Below are 14,792 nucleotides of genomic sequence, written 5' to 3'. Positions count from 1 at the left end.
GACATCTGTAATCCAAAAACCAGGGAGGCTGAGGCAAAGGAATCGTAAATTTGAGTAATGCCTGGGTTACAGTGAGATATAATCAAAAACAATAACACTCATATTGAGTGAGGTAAGCCAGACCCAGAAAGACAAACACCACATGTCCTGTTTCATCTGTGGTGGCTAGCTCCAAATCTTCAGATGTGAGTATACAAACTGGAGTAATCGCAGAAAACAGGAAAGAGCAGTTGAAAGGGGACTAGTGGGTATAAGTGATTTGAAGAAGAAAATGGGAAAAATCATGGGAGCTTTAGTTAGGAAAGGAGAAAGAGATGAATACAGGAGGGAAGAAGGCAAGACAGGAGCAAGGATGTCTGAAAGGGTCATAGGAATCAAAGTATTATCTATTGGCCTAAAATTGCATGTAATCGGTGTAAATCTGTGTATACATATATGGTTTAAATGAAAATGTTCCATCTGTCCTGACAATTCTTGCAAACACCATACACTATCTAACAAAAACCAGAACACTAGGAAGAAAAGTCCCCTTTTGAGCTGTTGGTTCAGGTTGTCCAAGGATATAGGTTATTGATGTTGCCTTTGGCTGCATCCCAAAGGGTGTAGGTGAGTCTCGTGGGTGAAGGCACCATGCTCTTTGGACACAGAGCTTGAAGCATCAGAGCTGAAGCTGATCTGAAAGCCTCCCCCTTGAAGACTAGCTTTTATAATAGCAGAAGGTGCCACACACGCTTCCAAAAGGAGGAAACAACCAATAGTCTTCCCAGCCATGAGCTCCATGAACCTACAGCAATTAACAGCATACATAGCACAGTGATCCTAAGGGTACAATAGTGGCACACATACCTCAGAGGTAACCAACAGCTGTCTGATTAGACTTACAGCCCATTCAACAAATGGAAGACCAGGTCAGGTACAGGAAAACTAGCCAGTTATCTGGGGCGATCATAAACCTCGGAGGGGAGCCCACAACTGACGTTTTACTAAACCAGCATAATTCCTAACTATATTCTAAATATAGTTTTCTTTTTTATTCCCTGAGACAGGTGTCTCTCTGTTGCCCTGGCTGGCCTGAAACTCACTATGTAGACCAGGCTGGCCTCAAACTCACAGAGATTCATCTGCCTCTGCCTCCCAAGTGCTGGCATTAGAAGTGTGCACCTACAGACAAAAACCATCACAGAAAAACACAACCAATCAAAATGCAGAGAACAAGTGACCCTGTGTGTCCAGGTCCAACTGACACATCTATAGTACTGAACCTGAGGCTCAGGAATCATTGAGGATGATTGAGGAAACATATTAAGAGCCAGAGGACCAGGAAGTTTGCTGTGCTGTGAGTTTGTGTCTCTTAGAAACGTCAGAGAAGCTATAGCCATGAAGTCTCATCAATATTGCTGCCTAAACATGACCTGAACAAGGATGGTATCAATACAGAAATGCTAACATGGAAGGGGGAAATCCCACGGTGCCCCAACTCTAGACAACAAACTACTGGCAACTAAGGAATGCTGAAAGCAGAAGACATAACATCCCCCTGGGGAGGAGCCCCCAGATTGGTCATCCAATAGCAAGTGATCAGCATTGAAATCATGTAAATACAAATAACATTACATGGGCTAAGTAGATTGTATTTATATATTTAGGAATATGTATATGTATGTAACAACAATGGAAGAAGAGTCCATGATCTTGAGAGATAGCAAGGTGGGTTACACGGGAGCATCTGGAGAGCAGAAAGAGAATGGGCTGGGAGTGGATATATGTTTCTGTGGAGCAGAAAGCAACCTCCGTTTTGAGGAGGTGGGAGTTACATACACATTTATTTTTACTGTGACTTGTTCAGCACCACATTTTACAAAATGCCTTGTTTCCTATACTATTGTTTTGGAAGGTAAATTCTATTAAAGTTGTTTTAGTTTGAACATATAATAGTTTTCTCAGATATGGCTTTATTTTGGAAAACTCTTGAGTTTTAATTCAAATGCTTGTCAATGCCTTCCAAAATAAGGTGATATTCAGAAACTGTTGTTGAGATCCAATGGCTTACAGACATTTCTGGGGTATTTGAAATTTAAGATTCTTTGTTAATGGATGTCTTTGATTCAACTCTAACCAAAAACTGCAACATTTTTTTACTATGTTTTCATTATAGAGTTTTAACAAGCTGTTACAAACAAATAAAATATGTAAGCTATTTGCTAAAATTAATGTATGCATAATGATATAGTCTGTTAATAGTTTGAATCTGAAGGGATCCTTACAGCAAATGTTCTGAAAGGTTGTGAAATCTTAGAGGTGGGGCCAAGCTTGCAGAAGTATGTTACTATGGACATGCCTTTCAAGGTGATATCCTAGCCCAATACCCCAGCTCCCCAACACCATGATGCAAACAGCCTCTGCCATATGCAATGTTCACCATAACCAAGATGCTCCACCATGCCTCCCCTCTGAAAACAAGAGCTAAAATAAATTTTTCCTCCTGTAAGATGTGTCAGGTACTATGGTCATAGCCCCAGGAGAGCAAGTGATCCATGCTCCTTGGACAGCTTCCTGCCTACAAAATGGGCATGTGATCTTCTCCAGGACTTAGCTGTGCATTTGAAGTGGCTGCTGATTACCCATATTTCAACTTTGTCCTTTCTGTCCATAAGGTCTACCAGCAAGTTCAAATCTACAGGAAGGGCCCCAAGAAGAACTTCCTACTTTGTATGCCCAGGAAAAATAAAGCAGCTGTCAGCCACGGTATTGAGGTAAACATCAAAGGAAACATGGAACGTGTAAGGATGGAGCTCATGGCAAGCTCATGAATCTACCCTCTAACTAAACTCCCCGAACGAGCTGGAGTCCATCTGTAGAGCCTAATCAGCAGCCAGAAACCTTATCCCTTATGAATAGCCCTTTCCTAAGACTGGTTTTCCACACTCCTCACTTTCTCCCCCACTCATTCCTAGTCTGGTAACCCAAATTTCCACTGCCACCCAGAATGGTAGCTGTCCCTAAATTGTTGTTGTGGTCCTCTGCATATTTCTCTTGAATGAGATCCTGGACCACAGGAGAGGTAGTTTTTGCCATATTCTCTTGGGTTGGTGTCTTCCCATGGGGAAAAGACTGCCTTGTCTGTTTACTGTGTGGTGGAAAAGAGAATGAGTAGCTGTCACACACTGCCATTTGAAATGCAAATTCATGCAAGAGAAAGTTGGCAAAATCCTGAAAAGTTGAAGATGTACAAGCTCTACAATCTTATGTCTAGGTATATGGCCCCCAAAATTAATATACCCACCAAAACAAACAAAAAAAGCAATTGTTCATAGCCACTTAATTCTTGTGTATGCATATGTGCATGTGTGTATGGGTGCACATTCCAGAGGTCAATGATGGTTGCCTCCCATGGCTCTCCTCCTTGTTTTTCCAGACAGGGTCTCACTCTGAACCTGGAGCTCACCCCCTGGTTCAATTGGCTAGCCAGTAAGTCCTAGAATCCTCCTGTCTTCATCTTCCCAGAACTGGGATTACAAACATGTTGCCAAACCCTGTTTCCCACATGGATTCTAGGGATCCCAATTCGCACTTACACAGCAACCATCTTACTGACTGAACTACCTCCCCCTTCCCGATAGCTGCTTTATCCTTAATATAAAACTGTAAATAGTCCAAATGTCCTACAAAGAAAATGGAGTAGAAATATGTACTCTATACATAAAATAGAGTATTTTCCAGTATTTTATAGTAACTAATATACACAAGAATATGGATATCTCTCAAATATTATTTTGAGAAAAACAAACCAATCCCAAAGGGTCCATGAAGAGGCAGTTTTTTTTTCTTTCTTCTAATTTATTCTTTCATAATTTCATTACAGGTCGATTAGAAAGAGAGAGGGAAATAAAATAAAAATAAAAATTAAAGTTATAAATTTATCTCGAGGTGGTGGTACACCCCTTTAATCCCAGCACTTGGGAGGCAGAGGCAGGTGGATCTCTGAAGTTCCAGGAAGCCAGCCTGGTCTAAGTTCCAGGACAGCCAGATCTATACAGAGAAACCCTTTCTCAAAGAAGGGAGAAAGGAAGAGGGGGGAGGGGAGGGAGGAGGGGAAGGGAAGGGAAGAGAGGGGGAGGGAGGGAGGGAGGGAGGGGAAGGGAGGGAGGGAGGGAGGGAGGGAGGGAGGGAGGGAGGGAGGGAGGGAGGGAGGGAGGGAGGAGTGCAGGGGCAGAGGAGAGAGAGAAGACTTTGATTGTATTTGCCCTCATTTTCTCCTCTTACCCTTCATCCTCCCACCAAAGCCTTCTTCCTACAACTCCCCTCCTATTTCCATGTCTTGTTTGTTTGTGGCCCGCAGCCTTTTAATAAAGTACGCCTGCACAAACATGGGCAGGGGTAATTTTCCTGAGCAAGAGCAGCTCAGTGGTAGCTACATACTGAGGAGTGTGACTCTCTCTCCCCAGCAACCATTGCCTACAGAAGCTTTAGACCAGGTAAAAGTCACCAAGTAGTGGGACAGGAGTGGGCTCCCAAAGGGACTAGTACATGAAGGATCTCCCTGAAGTGACAGAAATGCCCTATATTATAATCTGGGTGGTGTTTGTGTGAAAGTTTGTTAAACGGCACACTTTCGATTTGTGTGTTTTACTCTGCGTAGATCAATAGGAAATCACTAGATGGTGTGTAAATGAGTAAAACAGGCAGGATTGTTCATTTCCTGAGAAGCAGACACAACTACTAGGCACACTGTGTGGTTGTAGTTTTCACATAATGCTTTTTGAATTAAGTCTTGCCTGATGAACATTTTCATTACTAATTCAGAGATGAAAATCGGGGGTTTTCCCTGATCTACATTTATCTATATTTGTTCTATAAACCACGAGGAGATTTTTCCCCCTTGTGCTTTACCTCAGACACACTTTCTGAACACGTGTGGGAGGTAGGGGTTTGTGGTATATGGAGTCATGTGCGCGTGTGCTTGTAGCTGTGCGTGGAGGACAAAAGTTAATGTTAGCCTTCATTCTCTATCACTCTCTACCCTATCATTTGAGGCAGAGTCTCCATGTTTTGACTAGACTGGCTGTCTCAGTCCTCCACAACCTGCTACAGTCCCAACATGTACTGGAATAATAGACACAGACTGCATGCCCAGCTTTTGTGTAGATGCTGATGTTCCAACTCAGGTCCTCACAAAAGCACTTTACCCACTGAACCAACTCCCCAGTCCCTGACAGCCATCCTTGAATGACTTTCCAATGACTGTGTGCCAGCTGTTGAGAGTAATGCTGCAGTGTTCTTTGCCTCCTCCCCCAGGCAGCCCCTGAGCTACAACAATGATGCCCAGTTGGTCTGAAATCACTGTCTCCGTTTCACCTTTAATAACTGCATGCCAGTTCACAAGTGATCCCCAGTTAATGCAACTCTGACAATGATGACTATTAGCACTGAGTAGTCACAGTCTCCTCTTTCCATCCACAAAAGAAATTCTACCACTGCCTGATGATTCATCACACAGCCCACCATAAATAGCCCTCAGAAAGGAGTATGTTGTCCAATCCAGTAAAATACGAACAGTTTAATGCAGATGAGGCATTAGGCCAAAAGACATGTGAAGTCCCACACTGGAAATGAACAGAATTATCAGCCTGAAAACAGATTTAGGAAATGGAAAACCAAGGAAAGAGAAAATAGGTCTAGGTCCGACAGTGTATGGAGGCAATGATGGATAAAAAGGTAGTTAGAACTGCTATGAAATGCATTTCCTTTCTCTCATCTGAAATCTTTACTGACTTGTTAAGTACATTTTCTACCCTCCTGACTCTGTCACTTCTCTTATTAAAATTTGTACAGTTTTGTTATTCATAAATAATAATAGTATATGTTTATAGGGCACAATACAGTGTTTTGATATATGCTTATATTACATAGTGATCAAACCAAGCTAACTAACAAATCTGCAGCCACCACACTTGGGGTTTCTCTTGTGAAAACATTTAAAATCTGTCATTTTCGTCATTTCAAAACACACAGAGAATTATCACCTTAGTCACTATTGTGTGCAAGCAACCACTGAAGTGCATCCCTCCTATCCACCAAGACTTTGTGTCCTTTGATCAATACAGCTCATTCTCTGTTAACCCCTTCCCCCAGCCCCTGATAAGCATCACTGAACACCTTATTTCTATGATTTCAACTTCTTTAGTTTATACCTACAAATGTGGTATTGCCTTTCTATGACTGTCCTGTTTCATTTGACATCATGTCCTCAAGGCTCACTCATGATGTAAATGACAGGGTTTTATGATGAATAGTACTCTATTTTGTGGCTGCTGCCTGAAGAGTCCAGAAAGAGGTATCAGATCCCCCGGTGGTTGTAACACACCAGATATGGGTGCTGGGAACTGAACTCCAGCCATCTGGATGAATATCAATCATTCTTAACAGCTGAACTATCTCTCCAGCCTTGTGCATCATGTTTTCCTCATCCATTCATGTGACAATGGACAGCTAGGTTGCTTCTGTGTCTTGGCTGTTGTGTACTGCAATGAACATGGGGCTGCAGATAACTCTTTGGTTACTATGTACTAACTGGATGACTAGATCCACGACCAGTCTGTTCTCAGTGCTTTTATTCATAATGATGAGATTGAAAAACTCTGCTGGCCAAGAAATACCTTATTTTTTAAAAAGATAATTAACTAATGCCCCAATGCAGTTTTATAATATGGCATGTTCCCTACCAATTTAAAATGTATAACTTCATCGTTTGCTTACATGCCATCTACACTTGTAACTGTTTCTATGTGTCTGCTTCTATTCCTGTGGTCCAGGGAACAAGTTTTCACACGCCATCACATGTCTTGATAACTCACAGTTAGGCCCCCTTTGGCTGCTTTTTAAAATCCTTTTTCTTAGGTATATTTGAATGTTTGTAGTTCCATGTAAACTGCAGAGTCACACTGTCAAATTCCTAAAGCTTACCTTGAGATGTGTCAGACTTTATTGAATGTTTTAGAAAAGAATTCTATTTCAGAAGTTTTGCACCTTTTTATTCAAAGCTATGCTCTGTCCCTCCAGTTTTCCCAGTCTTCTCATCTCTAAAAAGGTTTTTGGTAATTTTTTTTCATATACTTCAGTTTATTTCTTGTTAATTCTTGGGATTTTGTATTCTTAACTGTGCTTGTGAAAGGAATATTTTCCACTGTATTTTCTGATTGGAGTGTGTTAGTTTCTAAGAATGTTATTACAAACACATACATGCATGTATGTATATGTACCTATGTAAATATAGCTACACACACACACACACACACACACACACACACACACACAAAGCACTTGTATTGGCCCAAACAGCTTTTCATTCGATTCCTTCATATTTTCTTAGTATTTTCCAGGTGATGATTTTTCTTGTCTCTTCCTTTCCAATACTCATTCTTAGTCAAAACAATAACCAGGAACCCACCTGATCATTTAAGTATTTCAAGACATTTGGCACTTTTAATGGAATACACCTTAAACTTCATCATTAAATAAAATCTTTATTCTTAGTTTCTCATGAATGGGCTTTAATGGGTCAAGAAAATCTGCTTCCAGTTCTTCCTCCCTGGAGTTTATGCAAGGATGAGTAGCATATTTCATTAAGCGCCTTTTTTGCACCTCTTTTAGTAGTAATAAAATGCATTAATACACTTCATGTTAAGCCATTCAAAAATTCCTGAAATGAGCCTATGATGGTAGTTCAATTATTTTAGTCTAGACTCTGGTGCATGAATTGGTTTTCTACTATTCTTTTAGAGTATTTACACTGTTTTCACAGGCATGCGTGGCTTATGCATTGTATACAACAGCATACTAGTTTAGTGATATTTAGAATCCAAATGATACATATTTTGAAAAGTAAATTAAACCAGACATGGTGACTCGTGCCTTTAATCCCAGCTCTCAGGAGACAGAGGCAGGCAGAAATCTGTGAGTTGGAGCCCATCCTAATCTACAGAGCGAATTCCAGGGCAGCCAGGGCTACACAGATAAACCCCGTCTTGGAGAAGAAAAAAATAAAAGTGAATTGAGAGGAGTTCTATACACTTCTAATATCAAAGCTATTTCCTTTAAAAGAGACACATAGTCCTTGAACATCTTCAGGTACTCTACAGAAGCATATTCGCCTTACGCTTTCTGGGTGGAATAGACCTTTTTAAATAATTGACCATTTTTTATAATTTCTTGTATGGCTCCCGATGTGCACATACTTTCTTTGATTACTTGTGAAAATGGCATTTTATCATTATCCCCCCATTAGTTACAGATGTGTGCCATGTCTCCTCACTCATGTCTGTGGTGTCCTGCCCCTTCCTGATTCGTTGTGTCCATTTCCCTTTCTTTGATTTTCCTAGGGGAAAGGCCTCATGTTTCCTGTTAGTATAACAAGTGGATTTATTATCCATTCTTTGTAGATTTGCCAGCTTGGTAATTTTTACATTTAATTATGTTAGTTCCCATTTTCCAGTCCTCGGTGGTATTCACAGTTATGTTTCCAATTTCTTCATCCATTCTTCTCATTTTTCATATGTAATAGTGAGACATCTGCTCTGAGTTCTACTTATGACACACGATGTGTGTTTTTCCATTAGCACATATTCTTTGTGTGATATATGAGTTTCACTGTGGTGCTGTCAGCTACCCATGTCCAACACTGACCATGCAACCTCATCCTGCATTCTAACTCCTCTTCCCTTTCCCTGCCCCCACTTCCATCCCATATAATAGTTCCTCTTCTTCTTTCATAATTTCAGGTCACCTTTTCTGTTTTTCGGTTTCCATACGTGTATACTTGTAAGGTTTAGTGCAAGTTTCGTTGTTATTAGTATGTGCATTTTCTCTTTGCTCCAAAAAAAGTATTTTAGTTGTTTTGTTTGAGAAAGTGTCTCATTGTGTAACCCCGGCTGTCCTTGAACTCACAGAGAATCATCTGGCTCTGCCTCCCAAGTGCTGGGATTAAAAGCATGCACCACCACGTACAGTCCCGAAGTGCTTTAGGAGACTGTCTTTTAAAACATCCTAAAATTGATACTCTTCTTTGTAAATCTTTAATCATCAGTTTCGCATTGTATTAACATTGTGGTCAGAGACTCTAGCCTGTATACTTAGCACTTTGGGACATTTTCTATTTGACTCACTGAATATATTTTGTAAATGTTTAGTGTAGACATTAGGAAAGAGCATATATTGCCTTTTCTTGGGCCTAAAGCTTTATATATAACTTCTTCTGAGAATCTCGTATTTGAGCATTATACTTATGTCATTTCCCAACCCCCTCTCAATCCCTCCAACACTTCCCCTGGGTTCCAAAGTGATTTGCAATTTTGTATTCCACTAATAGTTTCTCCACAGCCACAAATTTGTTTTAGTCTACCCTCTTAATATCAGCATTTTATTCTAATGAGATAGTACCTCATTATAATTTTTATGTTCCAAAGAACAACAGTATTGAGCAATTTCATGTGCTTATTGGCTAGTTATGTATTTTCCTTCCTGACCAATGGTGTATGTATTACTTTATCTTGTGGCCTTAAATTTGTAGAGACTTACTGTGAAGTCATACAAATTGCAGAAGATCTTGAAGGAGCAACAGATGCCACAGGGCAGACTGACCTCCAACGTGGAGGTCTTCAGTATTCTCTTCACCACTTGAGGTAACTATAATCACATGATTATAAAAAGTGTGGGACCCCTAAGGATAATATGCTCTTACTACAAAAAATAATAAAGCAAGGTAATTTTTTCTGTTTTCCATAGTGTACTGAGATATTGAATCTGTATGTTGTATTTATTCTATTCTTTTGAAATTGTTTGTTGAATGTCTATACACATAAGGTATTATGCAGGTAGTAAGAGGGAGTCATGAATACAAGAAACACGGAAAAGCAAACAGACAGCTATGAATGGAAAGGGTGGGAATGAAGACCAAAAAGTCAGGAGCTGGAGCATCCCTTATTATCAAAAATACTGCATGTTCTTGGTCCCTTGAGTCAGAGATAAAAAAAGTAGTTATGCTAAACCCATGCTGCATGTACGGCAAGGAGGTGTGTGTGTGTGTGTGTGTGTGTGTGTGTGTGTGTGTGTGTGTGTGTGTGTGTGTGGTGGGTTTGGAGAACATGAGGGAGCATAAGGAGAATACCTCAATTTCTGCCCAATAGCAGTGGGAGGATGGAATCACTGATGTTCCAGAAGCTAAGAATGGAAAAATGTAAATTATTTTCTTTACGCATGTGGTTTGCACAACATCCTCCAACATAAGACTCCCGCTTGGCCCCTAAAGTTGGAAAAATCTGGAGAATATGGGGAAGTGGGGATAGAACAACAAGGCTTTGGCAGGATGTGGCAGATTTCCAAGCTAACAGACCAACTCTTAAAGGGAGACTCACATAAGATACCCTGCAGGCTCATTAGCCATTAGTATTAAGAAACTACAACTAATGTCATTACCTAAAGTGTAGAGGTGAATTTCTCAAATGATTCCTTAGGGAAGGACAGCAGAAGAGTGAAGTGGAGGAAGCTGAAGAACACTTACGAAAACTCCCAAACTGTATCTTCAGGTGCCAGAGATTGATTTTATTTCACAGGTTCAGAACTTACCTCAATGTCATCATTTCACTGCAGCCACAGATGCATTTACATCATGGTAATCAGAGTGAGGATTCAAAGGTGGTTTTGCTCACCCTAGGCTCCTACACAAGTCACTTATGTGACATTGTAGTTTCTTAATGATAGCTAGGAATGACATACACCATGCATACAGTCCTGCTCACATCCCCAAGTCACATGCCTATCTCAAAGTCGTACAAATGAAGGTTAACATGTTGCTTACGGATTTGATGGTCTACAAAGATAGTCAGTGCTATTAGCAACTTTGGTTTATTATTTTAAATAAATGAATTCTTTTTTAAAAAGTAGAGCAAACCCAAAGCAACTTTACTGAGCCCTGATGACATCTTAAGCCTGAGTTAGGTGACATGGTGGTGATGACTTGATTTCTATCCTCAAATCTACATAATCTTAACTTCCTTATATTGTTCCTGTAGCCAAAATCTTGTAAAGGTTCTACATTTCTTTAGAAATCTCACATCTCAGCTTGCACAGGTAGCCCATCACATTGCCACCCTTTCTTGTTCTTTGCCTTCATCTCCTGCCACTTCCCCAGTTCACATTCCAGACTCAGGTACCTGTCATTTCTCAGACCTGTCATACAGTTTTACATTTCCATGATCAACTTTGCTATACCAGTCTATGGAAAAATTTACCTTCTTTACCTCCATTCTCCATCTCTAATATTCAAGTCCCCTCCCTTCTCCCCTCCCACCCTTCTCCACTCCCCTTTTTTTAACTTCTTCTCGCCCTCTGATTCCCCATGCCCTGCTAAATGAGATACTCCTTCCCTGCTCTCATAGAACCCTGTTCACACACTGCACCTGTAACATGGTACTGAAACTGCCTGCTTACCTACCTCCATTATTCTGTGAACTTCTTAGTGGTCTCTTGCCCAAGTTTCCAGAATAAATGCACAGTAGATACTCAACATGTATGTAGAATGGATGAGCAAATTAAGACCAGTGCTCTAATAGAGTATGATTTCATTAAAAGGGTGAGAAAAGAAAAAAAAAACTGAGATCATAGTGACATTGACAAGGATGGCATCTGAATCATCTCCTTATGAGATAGCTGTATCAGGGTTCTCCTGAGAAATGGAACCAATAAAAAACAGAAAAAAAGAGGAGAGGGAATGGGGCAGGGGAGGACAGGAGGAAAGGGGAGGAAGGGGAAGGGATGGAGGAAGGAGGAGAGAGATTAAGATGGATGCTGTATTTGGCTCACATGTGTAGGGACTGAGCAGTCCAGGGTCTGTGGGCTGTAAGCTGGAGGCCCGGAAAAGCTGGTGGTGTGGTTTCAACATTAAGTTCAAGCCTGAGAGTGAGAGTTTAAGTTTAAGTCCAAAGGCCCAAGAATGGGACCACAGGGAGATGTGCCCCACTCCACCCAGAAGCCCAAGTCGCAGCCCAGTCAGACAGAAAAAGAATTTCCACTTCTTGAATAACTTTGCTCTCTTCAGGTTCTGTGGATGTTATGATGGCCCACCAATGCTGGAGAGGATAATCTGCCTAATCCACAAAGTCAAATCACTATCCTCAGTGCCACACGTAGAAATAAGGTTTAACCACATAACCTGAACATCATGTGGCCTGGCCAAGTTCAGACCATCACACAGTAAAACCTGAGCGATGGTTACATGCAGAGGACTTCCCAAAAAGAAAAAGTCTGAGGAAAGTCCCTAGAGCAAACTTCTAGGTTATAGTAAGTAGTCCTCTTGTGACTACAGGGAAGGAACATAGGAGAATATGACATCGGGTATAAAACGGGGAACCGAGAGACCCCAGACCATAACATCTATTCTCAAGAACTTTTTAACTAAAAACCTGTATTTGTAAAAGTGTTGCCAGCTCCCCACTCTTTTGTGGTCTTTTTCATTCACTTACAAGTGACTACTAAAATCCTACATGAAAAATACATTTAAGTGTACAAGAAATGAATGAAAATGGAGAAAAGGAAATAGTATATAGAGAAAGGTAGAAAGAAATGGCCCTTGGTTGTATCAAGAAGGTGGACTATATTCACAGTACTAGAGCGAATCATCAACTTGACTGTTTCCACATTTCTTAACATGGTCACTGCTTACTACATAGGCTTCTGTGTCTCTGCCGTGTGACCAACTTAAGATGCAGCATCAGAGGTCCCCAGAGACCACCAGGATCATTTTAGAAAGGAAATATTTGGCATGTGTGCTTTGAACAGCATCTTAAAAACCACAGGCATTACTAACAAGTCAGTGATCTTTGGGGTTTGGTATCGAACACAGTGACATCATACAGGGGCAAGAAAGCACAACCATTTGCCTATTGTGCTCCCTGCTCTAAGTATCAACTCGGTATTGTCTGCTCACCTCTTACAGGAAATATGTTGTTCTTGGCATAAAGAATACTTAGATGAATGCCATGATCCAGGACCCCAGAAACACACATGGCATGTGTAATAGATATGTACATGGCAATGAACTTGAGCATGGTTGATGTACTGGAAGTAAGGCATGGAGCCAAAAACAGGAAGCACTCACTAACCTCACTAGGAGAAACAGGGAGGCCATATAGCAGGGCCAAAGACTCCTTTTAAAAGTTTTACTTACTTTTGTAATTTAAAAAAAAATACTATTTTACAGGTGTCCTGTACATTATGAAAGGTTGAAAACACAGACAAATGAACTATTATGTTTTATATGTGTTGTTTATTTATGAACAAGACCATATTGTCCATACATTTCAATAAACTGCATTTCCCAAGCAACAGTATGTTACAGTCATCTTTCCATGTTATTTTCTCTTACAACTGATGCTTATAAGCAGGTGCACAATGGAAACACACAAAAGTAGACACAGTGCAACTATGTCTCTCCCTGACTCTCCCGCCATTACCTCAGAGTGGGTCAGAAATGGCCACTGTTATCAGCTTTCTGGGATCTTTCACCACTTTTTGTGATCCTTCTACAAAAATTCAATGAAGGAATGAATACACACACACACACACACACACACACACACACACACACACATTTTCCTTTAGAGAAATGGTAACAATGTGCCTCGGTTTTCTCTATATAATCAACAAAAAGCGTGTCCCTGCCCTGTTCATCTTAGTGGCTATGGAGTGCCCCCACTGCATGGATATATAATATTGTATTCATCCAGTCCCTTTCAATGGACACTCAGAATACTTCAATCTTTTATTATTTCAGAATTGCTAGATGTATCTTAAAATATAGTATGAACATATTTGCAAGGAACCTTTAGGGAAAAAATAATGCAGGGAGAATTTTGAGTCCAAGGGATATGTTTATTCTCAAATTCCATATAAATCACTACTGTGCCCTCTACCAAAGTGTTTCTAAATTCCACACCTGCCAACTTCAGATAAGAATGTTTATTTCCTTACCCAAGGCTGCCCAGCCAGATACTATTTCCCATTTCTTCCCCGCCCCCTAACCCACACACCTTGCACACAGGTGAAGTCACATGTCTAATCCTGGGCAATGGAATGTGGAACAATAAACAGAAATCATGTGTGTCACATGCAGGCCGAGGAGACTTGAAAGGAAACTGAGCATCCTCCACCCTAGTTTGCAGCGTCATCAGCTGGAAACAGAAGAGTTGGAGGCCGTGGGAAACAGTGGAGTTTGGTGTTGAAAGGAACCTGTATGCCTGAACCACCACATGGAGAAAAGCAGTGTGGCAGCCTGGGCTCACCACTGAGCAAGAATAAGTCTCTATTGTATTAAAGCCACTGAAATTTGCTACTTGTTATAAGATCACCTGGAAATGACCAGAAGATCTTCCCCTTTGCCCTCTTTAATTTTTATTTTGTTTTTCTTTTTTTCAAGACAGGGTTTCTCTGTGGCTTTGGAGCCTGTCCTGGAACTAGCTCTTGGTCTCGAACTCACAGAGATCCACCTACCTCTGCCTCCCGAGTGCTGGGATTAAAGGCGTGTGCCACCAACGCCTGGCTTGTTTTGTTTTTCAAGATAGGGTTTTCCTGTGTAGCACTGGCTGTCCTGGAACTTGCTTTGTAGACCCGGCTAGCCTGGAACTTGGAGATCCACCAAGCCCTGCCTCTCAAGTGCTAAGATTAAAGGTGTGTGCCACCATTCCCAACTTTTTGGGGCGTGGGGATGGGGCCTCAGTCTCTTAAAGCTGTTTATTGCACTA

At 40.9% G+C, this 14,792-nt stretch overlaps 1 long non-coding RNA gene across 1 annotated transcript in view; it reads right to left on the bottom strand.

Annotated features, from left to right (window-relative positions):
* Window positions 1–14,792, bottom strand: part of LOC107978492 — a 74,337-nt gene that overhangs the window by 41,048 nt on the left and 18,497 nt on the right. The gene's annotated exons all lie outside the window — the stretch shown is intronic.

Source organism: Cricetulus griseus, chromosome 2, assembly GCF_003668045.3.
Source record: "Cricetulus griseus strain 17A/GY chromosome 2, alternate assembly CriGri-PICRH-1.0, whole genome shotgun sequence".
Classification (NCBI taxonomy): Eukaryota; Metazoa; Chordata; class Mammalia; order Rodentia; family Cricetidae; genus Cricetulus; species Cricetulus griseus.
The sequence above is the reverse complement of the archived record's forward strand: the minus strand, read 5'-3'. Positions and strand labels throughout refer to the sequence as shown.